The sequence below is a fragment of the Pristiophorus japonicus genome, chromosome 6 (assembly GCF_044704955.1).
Source record: "Pristiophorus japonicus isolate sPriJap1 chromosome 6, sPriJap1.hap1, whole genome shotgun sequence".
Taxonomy (NCBI): Eukaryota; Metazoa; Chordata; class Chondrichthyes; family Pristiophoridae; genus Pristiophorus; species Pristiophorus japonicus.
In genome coordinates, this window is record NC_091982.1 from 33,775,143 (window position 1) to 33,800,226 (window position 25,084).

A 25,084-nucleotide genomic window follows, 5' to 3' on the forward strand; every position below is an offset into this window, starting at 1 on the left:
CTCACTGCTGCAATTAAATTGTGGCAAAGTATTGAGGATGGGCATTCCTTTCGAGGCTCTTCTAGTGTGCTATGATTTAGAACCAGAAAACAAGTTCATGTGGTGCTTCAACACCTGAGCAATAATGTCCACTCCTATCAATACATTAGGACTTACATTTATAGACCCAACACCTCTACCTGGGCACAACAGAGGAGATCTGCCATACTTCATTAGAATGGCTGTAACAAGCTGGCCTGCAGACATCTTCTACCACAGGGATAGCTTTTACCATAGCTGTGAAGGAGTTGGATTTTGAATTCAGTGGCAGGGTTCTGATCAAGCAGACTGATTTTATCTGAAAGGTGTTGATACTTTTGGGGTTGCTGTGGCTGTACTCAAACAGGGGAGTGGTGAGCATCCCACCACACTTGAGCTTTGGAGTTGGTGGAGGTTTTGAGGGGTCAAGAGGTGAGCAACTCACTGCAGAGTACCCAGCCTCTGCCCTATTCTTGTAAATATGGTGTTGATGTGGCTCGTCTAGCTAAGTTTCTGGTTAATGGTGACACCCAAGATGTTGATGGTAGGGGACTTAGTGTTATAAAATCATAGAATCATAGAATGGTTACAGCACGGAAGAAGGCCATTTGGCCCGGCGAGCCTATGCCAGCTCTCTGCAAGAGCACCTCTGCTGGTCCCACTCCCCCGCTCTTTCTCCGTCGCCCAGCAAATTTGTTTCTTATCCAGCTCCCTTTTGAAAGCAACGATTGAGTCTGCCTCCATCACCCTTTCAGGCAGTGCATTCCAGATCCTAACCACTCGCTGCGTAAAAATGTTTTTTTTTTGTTGTCTTTGGTTCTTTTGCCAATCACCTTAAATCTGTGTCTTCTGGTGCTCGACCTTTCTGCCAATGGGAACAATTTCTCTCCATCTACTCTGTCCAGATCTCTCATGATTTTGAACACCTCTATCAAATCTCCTCTCAATCTTCTATTGGTGCTGTTATAGCTCAAAGAAGGCGGTTGGGATTTTTCTTGTTGGAGATGGTCATTACCTGTTCACTTCTGTAGTATATATGTTGCTTGCCAGTTGTCAGCACAAGCTTGGATGTTGTACAGGTCCTACTGTGAACCATTTCATTATTGGAGTAATTGTAAATGGAACTATAGAATCATCAACAAATAGCCCCACTCCTGATTTTAGGATAGAGGGAGGTTATTGATGAAACAGCTAAAGATGGTTGGGCCAAGAACTGTGGGCTGTGAAGATTAACTTCTGACAACCACAACCATTTTCTTGTGTGCCAGGTGTGACTCCAGCAAATGGAGTGTTTTCCCATTATTCTCAGTTTTGCAGGCATTCAGCTCTTATACCAATGTATAGATCAAGACTGTTATGAGATCTGGGGCCAAGTGGTTCTGGCAGAACCTGAACTGAGTATCAGCGAGCAGGTTATTGGTGAGTAGGTGTCACTTGACACCTTCTATCAATTTATCGATGATTGGGAGATGGATAGTGTATTGGGCATGTCTGGGTAATTTTCCACAATGTCAGATGGATGACAGTGTCACTGCCTTTTGCTGGCAGTATACAGTAAACATTGAGGGCTGGAAATTCAGTACTGCCCATTTTGAGACGTTAATCCTGTCAGGGCAGTAACTGTAGCGCTCTCGAAAGTTTTGCGCCGCCTACCGTGAAATTTGGTTGAATGGCACCAAGAGGGAAAGGGAGTGCTAAATCAGTCATTCCACAAGTCTCCTCGGGCGGTGGAACCAAAAATCTCTGTGCTAAATTGGAAGATTCAATGCGCATGCTCTGGAGGCCACTATACATCCTGGGGCCAGCCGATTCTTAAAGGCATGGTACGATAAGTATGTACTTGCGCAGCTTCAACTTTCACTCTGAGCAGAGCGGGAAAATGGAGGAGCAAGAATGTCGCCAGTGTGCCCAGCACTTCTCAGCCATGGCCGTTGACGTCTCAATAGAGGCTATTGAGAGGAGGTGGAATGTGCTGCAGCCTCCAGGTGGAAGGAGGCCTGTTCCACGAGTGTTCCGAAGGCTTTGGAGGGAGGCGGCCCAGCACATTTCCACAGGAACACAGTGGCCAGAACTGTGACACAATGTCACAAGAAGTTCAACGACCTCACTAGAGTTGTCAAGGTGAGTACCCTTTTTATTAATGTTTCAATGCCATAACGTGCATCTGTCTCACACAATGTAAAGTCTTTGCAGTACCTGCTCCTTCTCTATGTGTACCAGGCCATGGTCTTCGTTGGTGATGCCACCATTAAAATTCAAGCTCAGTTCACCATCCATGCCCTGGCCATCCAAGCGTCACTCACCTTCTTGCTCCCTACTCAGCCTCACCCCTCCTTGCACAACCATTTCACGCTTGATATGCATTCACAATACTTCAGCCTCATCCCTAATCATCGATGATTGCCACCTAATCCCACCATTCCCACATCCACTATGCGCAGCCTCTCAGATTCAAATGGAGATCTGCACATTTCCAGGATAGTAGCAGCTATTTAACTGTGGAAGGTACATGTGGCACACAATGAGCTGCACACGCACTCACACCTTCTTGTGTTTCTTATTGCAGGCGAAACGGGACCACAATCGGAGAGAGCAGCGCTACACCGGTGGAGGGGAGCCTGACATACATGACCTCACTGAGATTGAGGAGCAAGTATCCAGCATCATGGGCACACCAGTTAATGCGGTAGTGGCCGGTGAAGCAGAGCTCCCTGTGGACAGTGACGGTATGTGAATAATCTTTGCGATTTCTGTGAGATCCTTGACCCTTGATAGGAAATGCCGTACCTCCTTTACATATAAATGTGCAATGCCACCTTCTTCTTCCCTCCCTGCCTCCTCCCCTGCTGCTAACCACAGTTCTAGTGCTTTGTGCTTACAGATGATAAGCCAAAAGCGCAGCGGCCTGCCCATGAGCCGTCAACATCGACTGACGGGGATGAGGAGGAGGAAGGGGACAAAAGTGTCGGGGACGAGGAGGAGGAAGGGGACCCTCCATCAGCTGCACTGAGTGGGGTTTGAAGAGCCTGATGCTCCTGGCCCCAGTGGTCTGTAGCAATTCATAGCGCGAGGGGAAGCCTGGGGGACATCTCCCCGGAGAGTGAGTCGGCCCATGAGTCCTGCTCAGAGACAGTCAGACATGGACCTGAACTCGGAGGCTATGTCCAGAGAGTCCATGTAAATGCACCGCGAGCTTATTAATGTACTGGAAAAGTTACCCCAGAGCAGAGATGCACTTGCTCTGAGGTTAGGAGAAGTCGCCTCAAGGATTGTCTGTGCCTCTCAGCAGTCCAACGAGCCCAACCTTGTCCACTTACAAAGGGAGATGGACTCAACCAGCTACAGTGGAGTCACAGAGGTGATTGTGCATGCCATAGTTGATGTGGCAGCACCTGTCACATCACAGGCCCAAGCCACGCAAGGTCTTCGTGATGTGATGCTGTCAATGATTGCTGGCATCAACTCTCAGACTGCTGTGTTTCAGACTCAGTTTGCTCTGAGTCAGTCACAGAGCGATGCCATGCAATCACTGACTGCTGCCATCCTCTCTGTGTTCCCCACAGTCCAACGGTGAGGTAACGGTTCTGAAGCAGGCCAGTAATCTGTGCTCCCACAGATTGCTCCGGATGCTGAGGCTGTGCCCCGGGGGAGTGGCAGTGGGCTGCTGGAAATGGAAGATGCTGTCCTTGCTCAAGATGACAGCATTCCGGCTCCCACTATTGCCACTCTGCTTTTGCACCTGCCGCGGTCTACACCCGAGCCATCCCAGACTGCAGCCGCTGATGCTGAGGCGGTGGAATCCGCAACCGGATCTTCCAGGCCCAGAGCTGGTCCAGGGTGTCCTGCTAGGCTGTCTCTACTGTTTCCCTTACACACACAGCAGCCCACAAGCAGCCTTGTTGTAGGCACTGAGGCAACATTAAGGAAGAGCAGTAGGTGTAGGAGGGGGTTAAGGAAAGGGGTGGCAAATGCCAGAGCAAGTCTCAATAAAGACTTTGACCACGAAGGACAGATGTCCTCATACTGTAAATATGCTTGTAAAGATCTCGTTGCATTTTTTGATGCCTCCTATTGTTGTAAGTGTGTGTGCCTAATATGGCACATGGATGCTGCTGTGGAATGACAAATGGCGGGGGCCTTTGTACAGATATTGATTGTGTGTTTTGGTGTTTCAAGGGGACTTTATTACATTTTTTATTAGTGGCTGGTCAGGAGTTTTGTTGTGTGTTTGAGGCCAATCTTTTGATGTTGTTAATAAAATGTTCATTTGACCGTTTTGCATTGGCATCTTGTGTATGAATGTGGAATTTCACAGAAATGGGCCATTATCATAGCATATAGCATGGTCAGTATTGGCTGCATCCCTCAGCTTCCTCCATTCAAGATGCATTATGAGCGGCTGACGTGTGGCTCTTGCACCAGCAACATTGGCACACTGCATTCACCATGGCTGCTGCTCCTCCTCCTGGTCTGACTGCCCATTTAGGGCCTCCTGTTCCTCTTCCTGCTCCTCCTGAGGTGGGACTGAAACCCCACTGGCAATGCCCGGGCCTTCATTACGGCCAAGTTGTGTAGCATGCAGCACACCACAAAGAAAAGTGACACCTGTTGAGGGCAATATTGACAGCTGCCTTCAAAGCAGTCTAGGCATCGGAAACGCTGCTTCAACACCTCTATTATCTGCTCGATGATGTTGCGGGTGGCTGCATGGCTGTCATTATAGCCATGCTCTGCTTGGGTGGTGGGTTTGCGGAGGGGGGTCATTAGTCAGGTGGCTAGGCCATATCCTTTGTCCCTGAGCAGCCCTTCCTGTGGTGGCTGAAACATTCGTGGCACAGTGCTCTTATGCAGGATGAACGATTCCTGTGCACTCCCAGATTTGTGGGCATTCACTGCGAGGATGCGCTGTGTGAAGTCGCACACTATCTGCACATTCAGGGAGTAGTATCCCTTTTGGTTTCTGAATACCTCGGCGATCTCGAATGGTGCTCGCAAGGCCACATGTGTGCAATCAATGGCTTCTTGAATCCTCGGGAACCCCCCAATCCTGGCAAACCCACATGCCCGCTCATTCTGTTTCTCCCTGCTCATTGGGAATATTACAAAGTCCATTTTGCAGGTGTAGAGAGCCTGTGCGACATCGCGGATGCAGCGATGGGCAGTGTATTGAGAGACACTACTTATGTCCCCTGATGCATCTTGGAAGGAGGTGGAGGCAAAGAAGGCTAATGCCACAATGACATTCACTGCGATGGGCAGCACAGTCCTGGTACCGATGTGAGGCTGCAGGTCTGCCTGTAGGAGATAGCATACCCCTGTCAGCACCTCCTTTCGGAAGTGCACCCTGCTGATGCACTGCTCCTCAGACAGGTCGAGGTATGAGCGTTGCTGCTGGTAAACCCGTGGGGGGGTAAGGCCTCCTGTTCAGACGTCTACGGGCTCTCCTCATTCATGGACCGACATGGCCAACAGCCTTTCTATCTTGACGCCACCGAACAAAAGCATGTAGAAGGCCATGCTGGCGAGCTGATACGACCCTGTAAAGTCATATAAATCTGCTGCTGCAAAGTAAGAGGGTCACGCACCGTGCTCTGTCGAAACGTTGCACTCAATGTGACCTCCTTCTCCCTTTAAATATCCTGCAGGTATCGACCATGGAAGATGGGACTGCCTGGTTTCTCCGGCGTGATTAGGGGCGGAGGCTAAATGAGGCGACGCACCTAATTTTTCAAGCAGGACGCATGCGGGTAATTGCACGAGGACTAATGTCACGATCTGACTGAAAGTACGCAGTGAGGCGGTAGTGTTTTGCGGCACCGCTAAACCGGAAGCAAATTTCCCGTCGGGGCACTGCAAACTGCGCGGCCGGGCGGTAATCAATTCGAGACGCATTACCGCCTCTCCAGGGCACTAACAGAGGTGCTGAATTTCCAGCCCTGAGATGTTAGAAATTGCCAGAGAACACAGACAGCCACCCCCATTGCCAGCTCACATCTTTTCTCATGCGAACACAATAACAGACTCAGTATGAAGGCACCAAATTGCTTACCAATTGGCACTGAGTTGCCGACCTGGATAAGAATTCCTGGGGCACCAAGAACATTCAAACCTTTCTGCACCCTCACATAACCACCTCACCCCACAGTCCATTAAAACGTAAACATGTGCAGTTAAATGAGCTGGTATAATGTTTACATATTGCATTAATGATTTAGCAAATCATATCATGATATACCATGCTTAAATGAAACTGCTTAATTTTGCCACAGACAAAAGAATAACATAAAATAACAGCTAACTGCAAATTCTGCAAGTTTAATACCCAGGGCTCTATTTTATCACAACAATTAACCCGAATTATCATTTAATTATAATTAAGGATACAAAACGCCAAATCAGTGAATATTTCTGATACGTCCTTACTATACAGTATAAATGCACACGAGGCCCATGCTTGAGAGGAGGTCACTCTGTGACCAGTAACTTTTATTCCAGCACTGAAGTGATGAAGGTGGATGGAGCTTCCCCTTTTATACCTGAAAGACCAGGTTAGGAGTGTCTCCCACAAATTCACCACCTAGTGGTCAATGTTCTCACAATGTACAACTAGTCAGTTGAAACATGGGTTCAATGACAGTTAAATACATGACATCACCTCCCCCCCAAAGTCTTATTGGGATCACAGGTTAAGTCTCTCTGGTGGTTTATGCTCCCTTGTAGAGCGCCTGAGTTGGGGCTCCGGTTGTTGGGCGCTGGCCTGAGTGTCTGCTGTTTGCGGTGCCTCAGGCCTGTCCGGACTGCCCACAGTGACTGGGCTCTCCTCCACTTGGTTCCGGTGTTCGGTCACCTGTGGAGGAGTGAACTCTACATTGTGTTCTTCCTCTACTTCTTCTATGGGGTTGCTGAACCTCCTTTTCGTTTGATCCACGTGTTTGCGGCAGATTTGTCCATTGGTAAGTTTAACTACCAGAATCCTATTTCCCTCTTTGGCAATCACAGTGCCTGCGAGCCATTTAGGCCCTGCAGCGTAGTTGAAAACAAAGACAGGGTCATTGACATCAATACATCGCGCCCTCGCATTCCCGTCGTGGTAGTCACATTGTGACTGGCGCCTGCTCTCTACAATTTCTTTCATGGTGGGGTGTATAAGGGATAACCTGGTTTTGAGCGTCCTTTTCATTAGCAGCTCTGCGGGCGGGACCCCTTTGAGCGAGTGTGGTCGGGATCTATTGGCCAACAGGAGGCGTGATAAGCGGGTTTGTAGGGAACCCCCTTGGATTCTGAGCATCCCCTGTTTGATTATCTGCACTGCTCGTTCTGCCTGGCCGTTTGAGGCCGGCTTGAATGGTGCCGTTCTGACATGATTGTTACCATTTTCTGCCATGAAGTCCTGGAATTCAATGCTTGTAAAACACGAGCCACTGTCACTGACCAAGACGTCAGGTAGACCATGGGCGGCGAACATTGCCCGTAGACTTTCTACCATGGCAGAGGATGTGCTTGAATTGAGAATGTCACACTCGATCCATTTGGAGTAGGTGTCTACTACAACCAAAAACATTTTTCCCATGAAAGGACCTGTGTAGTCCACATGGATGCGTGACCATGGTTTGGCGAGCCAGGACCAGGGGATAAGGGGGGCTTCCCTGGGCACATTGCCCAGCTGGGCGCACGTGTTGCACCTGCAAACACAAAGTTCCAGGTCTGCATCTATCCCTGGCCACCAAACGTGTGACCTGGCAATTGCCTTCATCATGACAATGCCCGGGTGCTCATTGTGGAGTTCTCTGATGAACACCTCTCTGCCCATCTGGGGCATGACTACTCGGTTTCCCCATAGTAGGCAATCGGCCTGAATCAAGAGTTCATCCTTGCGCCTGTGAAATGGTTTGAATTCCTCAGGGCATGCCCTGTATGTGGCTGCCCAGTCCCCATTAAGGACGCATTTCTTGACTAAAGACAGTAGTAGATCTCTATTTGTCCAGACTTTGATCGGATGGGCTGTCACGGGTGAGCCTTCGCTTTCGAAAGCTTCCACAGCCATGATCATCTCAGCAGCATGCTCGGTTGCCCCCTCAGTGGTGGCTAGTGGGAGCCTGCTGAGTGCATCGGCGCAGTTTTCAGTGCCCGGTCTGTGCCGAATTGTATAGTCATAGACGGCTAACGTGAGTGCCCACCTCTGTTTGCGGGCCGATGCATTTGCATTTATGGCCTTGTTGTCGGTCAAAAGGGACGTTAGGGGTTTGTGATTTGTCTCCAGCTCAAATTTCCTGCCGAACAGGTACTGGTGCATTTTTGTTACAGCATATACACACGCAAGCGCTTCCTTTTCTACCATCCCGTAGCCCCGTTCTGCCTGGGACAGACTTCTGGAGGCAAAAGCTACCGGCTGTAACTGACCCTTGGCATTAACATGCTGCAACACACACCCGACCCCATAGGACGACGCGTCGCACGTTAAAACAAGTTTCTTACATGGGTCATCTGTCATTAACAGATTGTTGGAGCATGACAAATTTCGTGCTCTATCAAAAGCCCTTTCCTGGCTGTCCCCCCAGACCCAATCACGACCTTTGCGTAGCAACACGTGTAGCAGCTCTAACAGCGTGCTCAATTTGGGAAGAAAGTTACCAAAATAGTTCAGGAGCCCGAGGAATGAACGCAGTTCCGTCGTGTTACGGGGTCTGGGTGCTCTCTGGATCACTTCTGTTTTGGACGCAGTCGGTCTGATCTCGTCTGCTGCTACCCTCATCCTCAGGAATTCTACCTCTGGAGCTAGGAAGACGCACTTCACCTTTTTCAGTCACAGATCTACCCGGTCCAGTCTGCGTAGCACCTCCTCCAGGTTGCGGAGGTGTTCTTCAGTATCACAACCCGTGATGAGGATGTCGTCTTGAAAAACCACCATCCTTGGGATCGACTTGAGGAGCCTTTCCATATTGCATATATCAGGAGACAAAAAATCCTGTAATCACCACGAATATTTGAGATTAATATTTGGGCTAAACTACTGCAGTTTTAAGTAATGTCATTTCGACCTACGTAACATCAAAGCCTCACCCATGGCTAAGCCTAGAACTCCACACTGTTTTTCCCCCCAGTTTTAATAGCTCTGCACTGCAGATATTTGTGATTTTTCATGAGACGGGATTGTGAACGTTTACCACTAGAAGCTGTCACACCGTGCAGGAAGTCCCTAGCTTCAGGATGCAGGTGAATAAAGACCACAGGCATGACATGCAATCTGCAAACTCTACTTCCTTATTTTCTCCAGCGTTGCTCTCAGCAGTGGAAGGGAGATTAATCTTTCAGGCAACCTTAGTGATGGTGCGTTTTACCAGGGGCCCCATATTGGCAAGAGCCCCATAGAGGCATGTACTGAGCTGTCCCAGATAAGTTGGCACACTTGCTCAGCTCACAAGCAAAATAGTTTTGAGAAGAATTTCCGATCACCTGGACATTTAGTGGGTTATCTCTGTTACATTTTATGTTATAGATTTGTTAGAAAACAACCTTCAAATTCCATTGACTGTTCTAATCTCACACTTCCCTCCATTGTTTTTCTTGTCCTGTAGTGGCCCTTCTATTATGGTCAGGACGCTATCAGCTAATGCATCTGGACAATATCCAGCTGACAGCAAACTATTTAGTTTCCCTGCAGAGTATTTTGGCATATATTGAGAACATTTTTATGCATTGCAGGCCATCTGCAAACTTATTACTCATGTAGTCAAATTCTTTCTGGGGTGATGCATGTATGTCAAAATGTCTACAGTCGACAACAGTAATTACCCTGGATGAATTAGCTATCATTGAGAGCTTTTTGTTGCGTAGCTAACTTTTGCGCACCAACTTTTGGGAAGGCCTCATTAGCAGTACATCAGTGACCTCTGCAGATGCAGCTGGATATGGTTGACTGTAAAATACCTGAATAAATCATTCCCTGGAACTTAGGAAGAGCCAGAACTATAGACATTCATGGCAAGAACAATCTTCAGAACTACAGCTTCAAGCATACCGGTTATTTGTGCAACCAATGAAACATGTTACCACATAAATAAACAATGTGCATTTATATAGTGCCTTTCACAACCTCAGGGCGCCCCAATGAAGAACGTTTGAAGTCTAGTCATTTGTAATGCAGAGAAGCATGGCGGCCATTTTGTGCACCACGTGGCTCACAAATAGTATTGAAATAAATTACCAGATGATCTGTTTTAGTGGTGTTGGTTGAGGGACAAATGTTGGCCAAGTCACTGGGAAAATGCCCCTGCTCTTCTCAAAATGTGCCAGTGAATCTTTTACATCCATCTGAGAGGGCCTCGGTTTAATGTCTCATCCAAAAGACAGCACTTCCAACAGTGCAGCACTCCCTCAGTACGGCACTGGAGCATCAGCCGTAGGTTATGTGCTTAAGTCTCTGACGTGCAGCTTGAATCCACAATCTTCTGACTATGAGGCATGTGAGCTACTAGCAGGCATCTAGCTAGCTCTTCATGGGTGGATGTTTCTAAAAGAACAATACCATCCTCGAGATCCATCTTTCCTCTCTGTTCTCCTTCTATAGTAGACTGTCAAGATTCATTATTATTGGCTGAACTAACTCTACTTCAATTGTGACTAATAGCACAAGTATATGTTGTGCATATTGTATGCAGCATCACTAGTTGGCTAATTTTATTCAAATGCACTAGTTATACTTGATTAAATTAATTATTTACTCAAATAAATGGGTGAATAATTGTGGTTAACACCAAAATGACAATATTGATTTCTATTTTTACAAATGTTCCTCTGTATAGCACAAATGTATGGTCTGAGTGTTATGTACAAAGTCAGGGGGATCAATTATTTATCGATATTTTGGTTGGTTAATCTTATTCCAAAGCATTGTTTAATAATTGATCTTATCAGGAAGTTACTGCTTGGGCAGTAATTGCAGTATAATTTACTAAAACCAAAGGTTGCAAGAATAAAAACAAAAGTAGGGTTAACACCAAAATGACAATTCTGATTCTCCCTCCTTCAGATTTTCTCCCTTTCTCTCCTAAAAATGTTAATTCATTTTGAAGTATAGCTCCATGGACCTTGGCTACCTCTCACAACTAGCTATTTTCATGTATAAACCCAGACAGTGAGCGATAGCAGGCTTTATAACCATGGGGAGCATCTGAGCCAATCCCGGTCCTTCCCTCGCCCAAAGGACATAAGTGTTTAGCCTTTTGTAATCGTAGCGCACTGGAAACCATGTAATACCCTAAGGACTCTAAATTCGGTACCGCTGATCTTGAGGTGGTATCACCGACTGAGAGGATATTTTACCGCCAGGCGTTAGGCACGGCCCTGAAATGCAAAATTCAGTTTACATAGAAACATAGAAACATAGAAAATAGGTGCAGGATTAGGCCATTCAGCCCTTCGAGCCTGCACCGCCATTCAATAAGATCATGGCTGATCATTCACCTCAGTACCCCTTTCCTGCTTTCTCTCCATACCCCTTGATCCCTTTAGCCATAAGGGCCATATCTAACTCCCTCTTGAATATATCTAACGAACTGGCATCAACAATTCTCTGCGGTAGAGAATTCCACAGGTTCACAATTCTCTGAGTGAAGAAGTTTCTCCTCATCTCGGTCCTAAATGGCTTACCCCTTATCCTTAGACTATGACCCCTGGTTCTGGACTTCCCCAACAATGGGAACATTCTTCCTGCAACTAACCTGTCCAGTCCCGTCAGAATTTTATATGTTTCTATGAGATCCCCTCTCATTCTTCTAAACTTCAGTGAATACAGGCCCAGTCGATCCAATCTCCCCTCATATGTCAGTCCTGCAATCCTGGGAATCAGTCTGGTGAACCTTCGCTGCACTCCCTCAATAGCAAGAATGTCCTTCCTCAGATTAGAAGAACAAAAATTAACATAATATTCCAGGTGATGCCACACCAAGGCCCTATACAACTGCAGTAAGACCTCCCTGCTCCTATACTCAAATCCCCTAGCTATGAAGGCCAAAATGCCATTTGCTTTCTTCACCGCCTGCTGCACCTGCATGCCAATTTTCAATGATTGATGTACCATGACACCCAGGTCTCGTTGCACCTCCCCTTTTCCTAATCTGCCGTCATTCAGATAATATTCTACCTTCATGTTTTTGTCACCAAAGTGGATAACCTCACATTTATCCACATTATTCTGCATCTGCCATGCATTTTTCCACTCCCCTAACCTTTCCAAGTCACCCTGCAGCCTCTTAGCATCCCCCTCACAGCTCACACTGTCACCCAGCTTAGTGTCTTCTGCAAACTTGGAGATATTACACTCAATTCCTTTATCTAAATCATTGATGTATATTGTAAATAGCTGGGGTCCCAGCACTGAGCCTTGTGGCACCCCACGAGTCACTGCCTGCCTTTCTGAAAAGGACCCGTTTATCCCGACTCTCTGCTTCCTGTCTGCTGAGTTCTCTATCCACGTCAATACCCTAATACCACGTGCTTTAATTTTGCACACCAATCTCTTGTGTGGGACCGTGCAGCCTGAAAAGTGGATTGCAGCGTTAAATCATGGTGTTGCACACTTACCTGGAGGCGGTAAGCGGCATTGAGTGGGCTGTTAAGCGGGACCTCAACATTGAGGTGTTGGCAGCATTTGGAGCTGCGCCACAGACATAGTGGCGCTACCTGGATTGAATTGAGGCATTGATTGGCCGCCTCAATGCCTTGTGGTTATATTCACTTTCTACGCACTCACTCAGACTGAATATGGCAGACCTAGCATCAGCAACTCGTCAACGTGCCCATCGGTTCTCGGTCGCCGCCGTGGATGCACTCCTCGATATCCTGGAGAGACGGCGGGGACCAACTCAGAGGCCTATGGAGGGAGATCTCAGAGCAAGTTCCTGCGAGTGACATGGTGAAAGGTCAAAATTCACGGGAACACCCCCAGTGTTTGGGCTCATTGAAAGGAAATTTAATTTGGGACTATCTACCGGAAAGTTTAAAATCCTAAAGTGCTTATGGAAGCAACTACGAACTTTAATCGAATTTTGGACTTTTACAAGACAAATTCAAGTCTGTGGGCGGGCCTAAGGAACTAAAGGAGGCAATTTGATTATTGGAACTGTCTGGATGTTGGGACTAAAGTATATTTTCTGGAGAAATGGATATTCGAAAACCCTTCTCCACAAGAGACATTAACAACAATAACTCAGAGATGGCCAGCCATCAAACTGAACCGAGAAAAGCCATCTTCAGCATGAATAAGAACAAAGGGCCCACTACAGTTTGTATGCGAAAGACCATTGCAATTACCAAGCTAATATTTCCATCAGGAAACAGATTTAGAAGAGCAACCCACACAAGACATATTAACTTTTAACGAGCCCGCCAAAATATTACAAAGAAATGTCAAGCCCGCCAAATTTAAACAAAGAATTCTGGACTGATTTGGCGCGAAGATTAGGATAACACAAACCGTATAACTGGCCCCCTGTTTTAACAAAGGGTATGCCATACTGCGGCTATGCCATCAAGAAGGGAGAGAAACCAACAAGACAGTTGAAAACCAACTTCTCCAGCCTCGAAGTCCGGAATCCAAAAGGAAGGAAGGACATTAACATCACGGCAGCAACCGACCAAAGCCAACGTGGCACCACCAAAACCACCGCGATCGACCAAACGCGAAACAAAACTCCAACAGAAAGAAACCGAAGAATCGAAAGTTTCCACTCTACAAGTTGTTCCTGAGCTACCAACGGGTAAAACATTACCTAAAGAACTGTAAAAACCTACTTCAAATGAAAAAAAACGGGTACTTACCCCACAAATCCAAAACGCGTCTTACCGCATCAGCGGACTCAACTGAACTGAAGATTGTGCAGTAAGAAGTCTCCTCCGACGTTCAGGGTATGACAAGCAGAACCTACAGAATTCAATGAACCCCGAACTACTGCTAACTGACTGTGATATCTTCACAGAACACAGCACACACAGCTCCTAACATGGCAGGCAGCTCTCTCGGAAGCCTTCGGAATCTGCCTGGTTCTGTTTATTAATAACTCTGCAGTTGCAGTACCCAATACGTCCACATCCACAGTGTGGAGCTACAAACATTACAAGCTTACAGATATTACACTTCTCCCTCCTTAATGAAGAAGTTATTACAACAACATCATACATAACTTTCATGTTTATACATAACACAGGATATAGACTTATTTTTTTTTACATATTTACAAATGTCACTTTACCACTTGTTTTCTGTTTCGAAGAGGATACCTTCGCTCTCAAACAGAACCTTCCAAACATGGTGTCGAATCTAAACTCATTCGAGGCTCATCCTGAGGAATGTTTTCCTCCACGGAATTTCCTTGATTTTCATTTGAACTCTAACTTCAGGCTCTTTGTTTTCCTGACTCGGACTCAGACTTTCATTCTGATTCTCTCCTGGATTTGTTTCCAGTACATTGGATTTAGGATTTGCTACTGGTGTATCAAAACTATCTGATGAGTCAGAAATAATTGAATCATTCCCACCTTCAACTCTTTCCATGTCTGTAGGTAAAATATGAACAAGTACTTTAGTTCGGTATTCACTAAGGACGACACAAACAACCTTCCGGATATAAAAGGGGTCAGAGGGTCTAGTAAGAAGGAAGAACTGAGGGAAATCTTTATTAGTCGGGAAATTGTGTTGGGGAAATTGATGGGATTGAAGGCCGATAAATCCCCAGGGCCTGATGGTCTTCTGCATCCCAGAGTACTTAAGGAGGTGGCCTTGGAAATAGCGGATGCATTGACAGTCATTTTCCAACATTCCATAGACTCTGGATCAGTTCCTATGGAGTGGAGGGTAGCCAATGTAACACCACTTTTTAAAAAAGGAGTGAGAGAGAAAACAGGGAATTATAGACCGGTCAGCCTAATATCGGTAGTGGGTAAAATGATGGAATCAATTATTAAGGATGTCATAGCAGCACATTTGGAAAGAGGTGATATGATAGGTCCAAGTCAGCATGGATTTGTGAAAGGGAAATCATGCTTGACAAATCTTCTGGAATTTTTTGAGGATGTTTCCAGTAGAGTGGACAAGGGAGAACCAGTTGATGTGGTATATTTGGACTTTCAGAAGGCTTTATACAAGGTCCCACTCAAGAGATTAATGTGCAAAGTTAAAGCACATGGGATTGGGGGTAGTGTGCTGACGTGGATTAAGAACTGGTTGTCAGACAGGAAGCAAAGAGTAGGAGTAAATGGATACTTTTTGGAATGGCAGACAGTGACTAGTGGGGTACCGCAAGGTTCTGTGCTGGGGCCACAGCTGTTTACACTGTACATTAATGATTTAGACGAGGGGATTAAATATAATATCTCCAAATTTGCGGATGACACTAAGTTGGGTGGCAGTGTGAGCTGCGAGGAGGATGCTATGAGGCTGCAGAGTGACTTGGATAGGTTAGGTGAGTGGGTAAATGCATGGCAGATGAAGTATAATATGGATAAATGTGAGGTTATCCACTTTGGTGGTAAAAACAAAGAGACAGACTATTATCTGAATGGTGACAGATTAGGAAAAGGGGAGGTGCAATGAGACCTGGGTGTCATGGTACATCAGTCATTGAAGGTTGGCATGCAGGTACAGCATGCGGTTAAGAAGGCAAATGGCATGTTGGCCTTCATAGCGAAGGGATTTGAGTACAGGGGCAGGCAGGTGTTAATAAAGTTGTACAGGGCCTTGGTGAGGCCACATCTGGAGTATTGTGTACAGTTTTAGTCTCCTAACCTGAGGAAGGACACTCTTGCTATTGAGGGAGTGCAGCGAAGGTTCACCAGACTGATTCCCGGGATGGCAGGACTGACATATCAAGAAAGACTGGATCAACTGGGCTTGTATTCACTGGAGTTCAGAAGAATGAGAGGGGATCTCATAGAAATGTTTAAAATTCTGACGGGTTTAGACAGGTTAGATGCAGGAAGAATGTTCCCAATGTTGGGGAAGTCCAGAACCAGGGGTCACAGTCTAAGGATAAGGGGTATGCCATTTAGGACCGAGATTAGGAGAAACTTCTTCACCCAGAGAGTGGTGAACCTGTGGAATTCTCTACCACAGAAAGTTGTTGAGGCCAATTTACTAAATATATTCAAAAAGGAGTCCTTACTACTAGGGGGATCAAGGGGTATGGCGAGAAAGAAGGATTGGGGTACTGAAGTTGCATGTTCAGCCATGAACTCATTGAATGGCGGTGCAGGCTCGAAGGGCCGAATGGCCTACTCCTGCACCTATTTTCTATGTTCTATGTTCTATGATCAATATGAACAAACCTAACCTGTCCATTATCAAACATCTTTACCAAATATGTGCGAGGACCACATATCTTCATCACTCTTCCTGGTAATCACTTTAACCATTTTTGGTGATGGCTCTTCACTCTCACCTTCTGGTTTAATTTCACACTTCTCTCTTTTACCCTACCTCTATCATGATTCTCTTTTTGTCTTAATTGTGTCTCTTCTGTGGACTGTGCCAAATTTGGTTTTAACAACAAAAATCTGGTTTGAGAAACAACTCTGCTGGTGTTCTACCAGCAGTTGTATGAGGAGTATTTCGATGTGTAATCGAAAAATTAGCCAATTTGTGATCCAATGACAATTGTCGTTTCCTTGGATTTGGATCTAACATTTGTTTTATGAGGACACATTTTACAATTTGTACAGTGCGCTCTGCTGCACCATTCGAAGCAGGATGGTATGGTGGAACCTTGGTATCTTGGTATGTTTCACACCATTTTTTCTCGTGAATTGTGCAAATTCTTCTGAATGAAGTTGTGGTCCATTATCCAAAATAATTTCTTCAGGGAGGCCAAATGAAGAAAATAATTCATGTAAAATGTCCAATGTTTTATTGTTGTTACTTTCCACATTGGAAACACTTCAACCCACTTCGAATGACTATCAATCACAATGAACAATTGTTGTCCTTCTAACTCAGCAAAATCAATATGTAGCCTTTGCCACACCCTGGGAGGCGATTTCCATGGCTGTAATGGTACTGGTGGTGGTTGCTTGCTTACCGATTGACATGTCGTACACTGACTCACGATGTACTCTATATCTTTATCAAGACCTGGCCACCATAAATAACTGCGTGCAAAACTCTTGGTCAAGCACATTCCCAGGTGCTGGTCATGGAGGTCTCTTAATAATTTGGATCTGAATTTATTTGGTGTAACCACTCTTGCACCCCACATGATACAATCTTTATCGACTGATAATTCATTCCTACGAATGAAGAATGGATGTGTATCTTTGTCTGTTACCTGGTTTGGCCATCCATTTGCAATATAATCATACAGCTTTGACATCACTGGGTCACATTCGGTTGCTCTACCAATCTCTTCAGTTGTGACTGGCAGTTCATCAATGTATGAAAAATAAAACACTTCTTCCCTATCGGGTGTAACTTGAGATGGGGAAGGCAATCTAGACATTGCATCAGCATTACTGTGATCAGCTGATCGTCTGTATTCAATATCATATGTACATGCTGACAAAATCAAAGCCCATCTCTGCATTCGGGCTGCAGCTAATGTTGGAACTGGGAACTTTGGATGGAGGATTGCTGTTAGGGGCTTATGGTTCATAATGATGGTAAACTTATGACCATACAAGTATTTGTGAAACTTCTTGACCCCAAAAATTAATGCCAAAGCTTCCCTTTCAATTTGCGCATAATTACGCTCACTGGCACTGAGAGTGCGTGAAGCAAAAGCAATTGGTCTCTCCTCCCCACTACGTGATACATGAGATATCACTGCCCCAACTCCATATGGAGAGCCATCACATGCTAGCTTAATCTCCTTATATATGTCATAGTGAACTAACATGATGCTCTCTACCAATTTGCTTTTACACTCCTTGAATGCTGTATCGCATTCTTTTGACCACTTCCAATGGACCTATTTTTTCAAAAGTTAATTCAGTGGATGTAATACTGTAGCCAAATTTGGTAGGAACTTCCCATAATAGTTCAAAAGACCCAAGAATGAACGAAGTTCAGTGACATTCCTGGGAGTGAGTGCATTTCTAATTGCATCCAATTTTTCCATGGTTGGATGTAAACCATCTTTGTCTACTCTGTACCCTAAGTACTCCACTGAGTTTTTAAATAACTCACACTTATGAGCAGATACTCGTACTCTGTGCATCTCTAGCCGTTTGAGGACTTCATTCAATATGTTATTATGAATTTGCCTATTTGGTGCTGAAATTAGTATATCATCCAAATAACATATTACCTCTTCAATCCCTTGCAAAATCTGGTTCATCACCCCTTGGAATATAGCAGGGGCGGAAGACACTCCAAACGGTAGCCTATTAAATTGATATAGGCCTAGATGAGTATTTATAGTCAAACATGACTTGGACTCCTCATCGAGTTCATGCTGTAAGTAGGCATTCGTAAGATCCAGTTTTGAGAAGATCTGATCCCCTGTCAGTGTTGTGAACAAATCTTCCATATTCAGCAATGTATTGGGGACATTACCCTTTAGAACCTGGTTTATGGTTACTTTATAATCACTCCACAATCTTACCTTACCAACAGACATAGATACCACACCAATAGTTGCAGCCCAATTACATCGATCTATCTTACAAATAATGTTCTCAGTGTCTAGTCTTTTGAGTTCTTGCTCAACTTTCTCCTTGAGTGCATATGGTACGGCACTTGGCTTGTAGTAAACCGATCTAGCGTCCTTCTGTACCCTGACACTCGTCTTGAAGCCTTGGATCGGACTGCCCGTTTCGCAGAACACCTTCGGATACTTCTTGATAACTTCATCCGTTGATGAAAATCTCGCTTCCACACAGAAAATCTTACTCCAATCCAGCTTCAGTGAGCTGAACCAATTTCTTCCTAGTACGGCAGACTTGTCTCCTTTCACTACTATTAGAGGCAAGTTCTGAAATTGATCTTTATATTTCACCGGTAAGGTGATACGACCTACCACAGGAATTTTCTGTCCCGAGTAGCCTCGCAGCTATATCTTGGATTTCTCTAGTAGAAAATCACGCAATTTGTCGAGGTACAGCAACTCCGGTACTACACTCACGGATGCACCCGTGTCAATTTCCATTGGTATCTTGAATCCCGGAACAGCTATGTGGATTTTGATGCTTTCCGAATCGCTGTCCGTTAATCTTGTGCTCCTGATGACGTGTAACTCTGATATCTCCTCATCCTGTTGTTATTCTTCCATGCTATGTAGTCTCTTGGGATTTCTACTCATAGCTTTGAATGCTGGACTCATAGCTTTAAAAGCTGGTTTACCCTTCAGTCGGAATGCCTTCGCAAGATGCCCAGTCTTTCTGCAGAAGAAACACTCTGCCTTCACATATGGACAACTTTGAGCAATGTGTTGTCCCAGGCACCTATAGCACGACTTCGACGCTCTGTTAGAATTTCCAGTTTCTGAGACTTTGGGCCCCCACCGTCTTTTACTTTGAATGTGCAGGTGATTTACCTCGGTTGACTGACGACCGTAATCATTATTTAATTCTCGGGAATTTTGTTCGGCCATGCCCATCGACCTCGCTGTCTGACAAGCAATCTCAAAAGTCAAGTCATCCATCGTCAATAACTTCCTTCTGATCGCATCATTTTTCACCCCACAAACAAAACGATCCCGTAATGCTGAAAGTTTCCAAAATTACAGTGCATCAATAGCTTTTTTAATGCTACAATGTAATCACTGATAATTTCATCAGCCTTTTGATTCCGAATCCAGAAACAATAGCTTTCAGCAATTTCTAACGGTTTGGGGTTATAGTGCTGCTCCAGCTTCGTTAAAATCTCTTTAAGCATTGTGTCCTTTGGCTCGTCAGGCACAAGCAGATTTACAAGGTGTTCGTACAATGTCGGACCTGCCATCAATAAGAAGATCGCTTTCTTACGTTGCAACACAGCCCAGTTCTGGACTGCATTGTCTGGAACTTCGATTATATTATCTGCAGTGAAATACATTTCTAGCCGATCCACATACGCTTTAAAATGTTCCTGGTCGTGTCTATATTCCCCCAAATGTCCGATTACACTTGCCATTTTAATCTCTAGCTGTTCACACCGTGTGCTGTATTTTACCTCAGATTTTTGTAGCTTTTTCCAAAGACAGAAACTTCTAAAGTCTCTCTGTCGGCAGGCTGAATCCTTCACCAACAAAATTTAAGCTTTAAATCATCCGAAAAATCCCATCCTCCATTGCCAACTGTGATATCTTCACAGAGCACAGCACACACAGCTCCTAACATGGCAGGCAGCTCTCTCGGAAGCCTTTGGAATCTGCCTGGTTCTGTTTGTTAACAACTCTTCAGTTGCAGTATCCAATACATCCACATCCACAGTGTGGAGCTACAAACATTACAAGCTTACAGACATTACACTGACCAGAAAGGATTGGTAAGCATAATCCCAGCCTGCCCTGGAGTCTAACTTAGCTAGGATTAGGTATTGGGAGGTGGGAGGTGTAATTTTTACTGTAACCCCTTTTGAATGTGTAATGTATTATTTTTTATTAGAGTGATTATAAGTTTGACATTGCACTTTCTTGTCTGTAATAAAATCAAAGCTCTTTTGCACCAAACCAGTGGTCTTTTGCACTTTATCACATCCCCCAAATAAATCTAGATTCTAGAACCCAAGGGAGTGGGAGCGATTCGAACTGCTGAAGTAGGTCAGAAGTGAACCTGACCCCCGGAACCGCTCCTTACAAAATGGCGACCGCGGCAGGACTCAGGTGCAAGGGGTGTGATGCAGTGAGTGCTGGTTTTGGAGAAAGAACCAAGATGGAAGAGAGGATTTCCTCCTATGTGTATAAGAATGTGAATGTCACTAAAGCGTGGGCACTTGGTCTATTGCGCGCTGAGCGTCCAGTTGATTGGTCAATTTGGTTGGTCTGTCTACAGCGACAGGTCCAACTCCTAGACAAAACCAATGAGTCACTACAGGCAGAACTATGGGAATGCGCAGAGGCCCACCAAGAAAGGGCTATGACAGAAGAGAGGTTATGGGGAGAACTCCATAAGCTAAAAGAGGGAAAGACCCAGCTAATGGAAAGGTTATAAACAATCAGGACTATTTTTAATGTCAGGTCACCGAGGCCAAAAATAATGAAAAGTTACTGCGGGAGGAAAGCACTCACCTCACCCTACAAGTAAAAGAGCTCCAGGAAAAATTAGAAGATGTGCAGGCAGCGTATGAAGTAGCTCGCACTAATGGGTTTGAATCGGGAGACCACGGTCCCTGCCAGCAACAAATCAAAAGTTTAAACCTTGCTCTGTCCTAGGCAAAAGGCATGGTATGCCTAATAAGCCCAGGTGCGCCCTAGGTAAACCTGGAAGAGAAGGAGGAAACTGATCGACCACCACCTGTGCCACCGGTGACTACACTGGTGCAGCAGCAGGCGGGGCGAACGAGTTGCAAGGCAGACAGGGATAGTGAACCACCACCCCCTGTGACGCCCAGTTTCAGCTCGGTCTGACAGCAGGGAGAAGGGGTAGGCGAGCCAGAACAGGGAGAGCCAGAACCAGGGCCAAGGACCCCTGGAAAGCCAGTTTGTGGTTCTCCGCACTCCCCAACAGCTTAGGCCTATGATAAGCCACCTGGGAAAGCTAACTCCAAAGGGAGACCCCTCAGTCCACTTTATTGAGGTGGAACAGGCAGGGGATATTAATGGGTGCGATGATGCAGAAATGGCAAAGATGCTTCTCCTATCCCTGGACAGCAAGCTGTACCAGTCCCTCTCTACTGAGAGCAAAAGGGAATGGAGAACATTTGCCGCCATCCAGAACTACATTTTAGAAGCCATGGGCTGCAATAACGGGAGTCCCTTCTCCAGAGTAGAGAAAACGGTGCAGCTCACAGGGGAAACCTCACAGGCTTTCGCAGACCGATTGTGGCCTGTGTACCAGAGCGCCTGTGATGGGGACCTCGACCGAAATCACTCAAGCCCGGACGAGTTAGCCCACTGGCTCCAAAGCCTAGTAGCTAACAGTTTATCCTGAATAAGAACCAAGGCTGAGGCCTGGTTCGACCCAAGAGATCCCCAAGCCACCGAACAGGGAGTGCTTAGGCAACTGACCCTAGCTTACTGGAATGGCAGAGGGACGGAAGAGCGCCCACAAAAGGGAAGAATCCACAAAATCCGACCGAACCAGGATAAGAGGGAATGGTGCCACGAAGGGGGCAACCCCTCCGATACAAAACGTACCTGCTTCGGGTGCGGAAAAAGTGGGCATTGGAGAAAGGATTGTAGAAATCTTTGGAAAAGTAGAGCAGGAAAGAGTTCTCCAGCCCCGGCCAAAAGGGCCGAGATCGAAAAGCCAGTCCCTCCCCACTCGTTCGATACCTTCCTAACCGCACTCCCAACCATGTTATATGACCCTGGGAGGATAGCCACCGCCACCGGTACCGAAATCCCATCTGTCCCATCCCAACCAAAACCGTGAAAACCCAAACAAAGCCTGTCCACCTGTGTTCCCTCGAGTATGATGCGTGGGGGAGACCGACCATTCAGATGGAAGTGGAAAAGGTGAAAGGGACTTACCTGCTGGACACCGGTGCCTCAAGCACCCTTGTCTATGCAGCTAACCCTGCTGCCTCATCTTTGTCTCGCGGGGTCCCCTACAGCTTGGTGGGTTTCACAGGCACTGAACAGACTGGCTCATTCTCCGTTCTGCTCTCCATTCATTTAGGTACATTCCACACTAAGTGGACTTGTGTTCTGATGAAGTGGGAACAGGAAGGGAGAGGGATCCTGGGGGCTGACTTCATCCTAGGCCACGGGATCCTAGTGGATTTAAGAAACCACCATCTTTGGGGGTCAGTCTGTACGGGACAGGAGAGTGAGGTGATGGTTAGCCCAGGAAAACGGGGAAAAGGGATGGTGTGCACCATGAAGCCAAAGGAGGGTTACGACCTTGAATCATTGGGCGGTAACACTCAGATAGAATATCAAGAATATGTGAGGAAAAACCTTGCAGCTTTTGCCACTCACAACCACGACCGTGGAAGAATAAACGGGGTCAAGGTTAGTATAGATGGGGACCCCATGACCCGACCACAGAAACAGTACAACTTCCCCAGGGAAGCAGCCTTGGGTTCTCTGGTTAAACAGGGGGTATTGAGACCAATGGTTACCCATGTGAACTCTCCATTGTGGCCGGTTAAGAAACCGGACAACTCCTGGAGAGCCACGGTGGATTATCGAGTACTCAACCGTAACATCCCCGCCTGTGCACCCACCGTTGCTGCTGTCGCCGACCTCATTGGAAGTATCCCAGCCTCCGCGATCACCTTCACAGTGCTGGATATTTCTAACGGGTTCTGGTCCATACCTTTAAGAAGGGAAGATCGGTACAAGTTTGCTTTTACCTTTAAAGGGCAGCAATACACTCCCTCTGTCTCCCTCAGGGCTTCCACAACAGCCCCAGTATTTTCCATCAGTGTATGGCCAACTGTTTAAAGAGCTTCAGCAGACCCCAGCAGCTAGTACAGTATGTGGATGACCTGCTCCTGTTCACCGATGAGGGGGAGGAACATGGCCCACTGCTGGCTAAACTGCTGGAGCTGCTGAAAGAAGAAGGGCTTAAAGTAAAACCCAAGAAGGCACAGATCGGCCTGAAGGAAGTAAAATTCCTGGGACTGGCTGTGCGCACTGGGGAAAGAGCCATTGACAAAGCTAGAAGGGAAGCAGTGCAGCAGTTACCCGCCCCCAATACAGTAACAGGAGTTAGATCTTTTCTAGGGCTAACTGGGTACTGCAGAGATTTCATTCAGGATTATGCAGCCACCGCAGCCCCTCTGCTCTGACTCCTACACAAGGGAGTGGAGTGGGAATGGGACAAAGGTTGCGAGGCAGCATTTATCCAACTCAAGAAAGACCTGCAGGCCGCGCCAGCTTTAGGGGCCATCGATTGGGGTAAAGAGTCTTTCCTGGAGGTAGTAGCCAGTGGAGACAGCCTGAGCGCAGTACTGCTCCAAGAGCGGCACGGCCGGCTGAGACCAGTGGTCTACTCCTCCAGGATACTCACGGACATGGAGGAGGGACACTCACTGGGCTGTGAAAAGATCACTGATCTTCACAAGGGGGTCCCCGATCACACTCCTTACCCACCATACACCCACCCAAATGCTCTTGGACGGGAGAATCAAGGACGGGACAGTGAGCAGTGCCCGCATTGCTCGCTGGACTCTGCTCCTCTTTCAAATGGACCTAAGGGTAAAGGGTCTCTGCGAGCCAAGACTCGCAGCCAACGTGACTTATCCAGGGACAGCCACCGGTGTTCCGTAGAAGGGGTATGGGAAATTAACATCGGCTTTCAGGCTGGGTTACACCCCACAAGCCGAGAGATCTACGTGGACGGTTCAAGCACAGTATCTGCGGGTGAACGACTCACAGGCTGAGGAGTTTACGACCCCGAGGCAGGCATTGCCCTGGCGATTAAACACCCCAGTACTATGAGTGCCCAGCATGCTGAACTGTCTGCGGTGGTGTACATAGTCACACACCCCGAAGAATTCCCTACCCCATACATGATATGCTCGGACAGTATGTTCACACGCAATTCGTGTACAGAGTACCTGGCTATCTGGTCTCGTCGCGGGTACACATCCGCAGACGGGGAGCCCCCTGGCAATTAAGCCCTTACTGGAAAAGATCATGAAAGCCATAGGGGAGGAAAGGAATATCTACATACATAAGGTGAAGGCACATTCCACCACTGAACCCCGTAGCGAGGGAAACCAGCAGGCTGACGTGTTGGCCAAGCAAGATGCCTGCACGGGCTAGCTCTGGGATCTGTACAACCCAGCACCCATCGCAGCAGTCAGGAGCAGGATGGGGACAGCAGGGAAGGCAGGGATAGCTTTGCCCCCGGACCTAAAAATGGTTCAGACCCAAGACCCCATACTCAAAACTGTCCTGAACACACTAGAAAAATGGAAAAGCGTAGATGGCTCGTACGGCATCGCAGCAATTGCCATTAAAGAAGGCATGCTGTTCAGGGAGGAGCA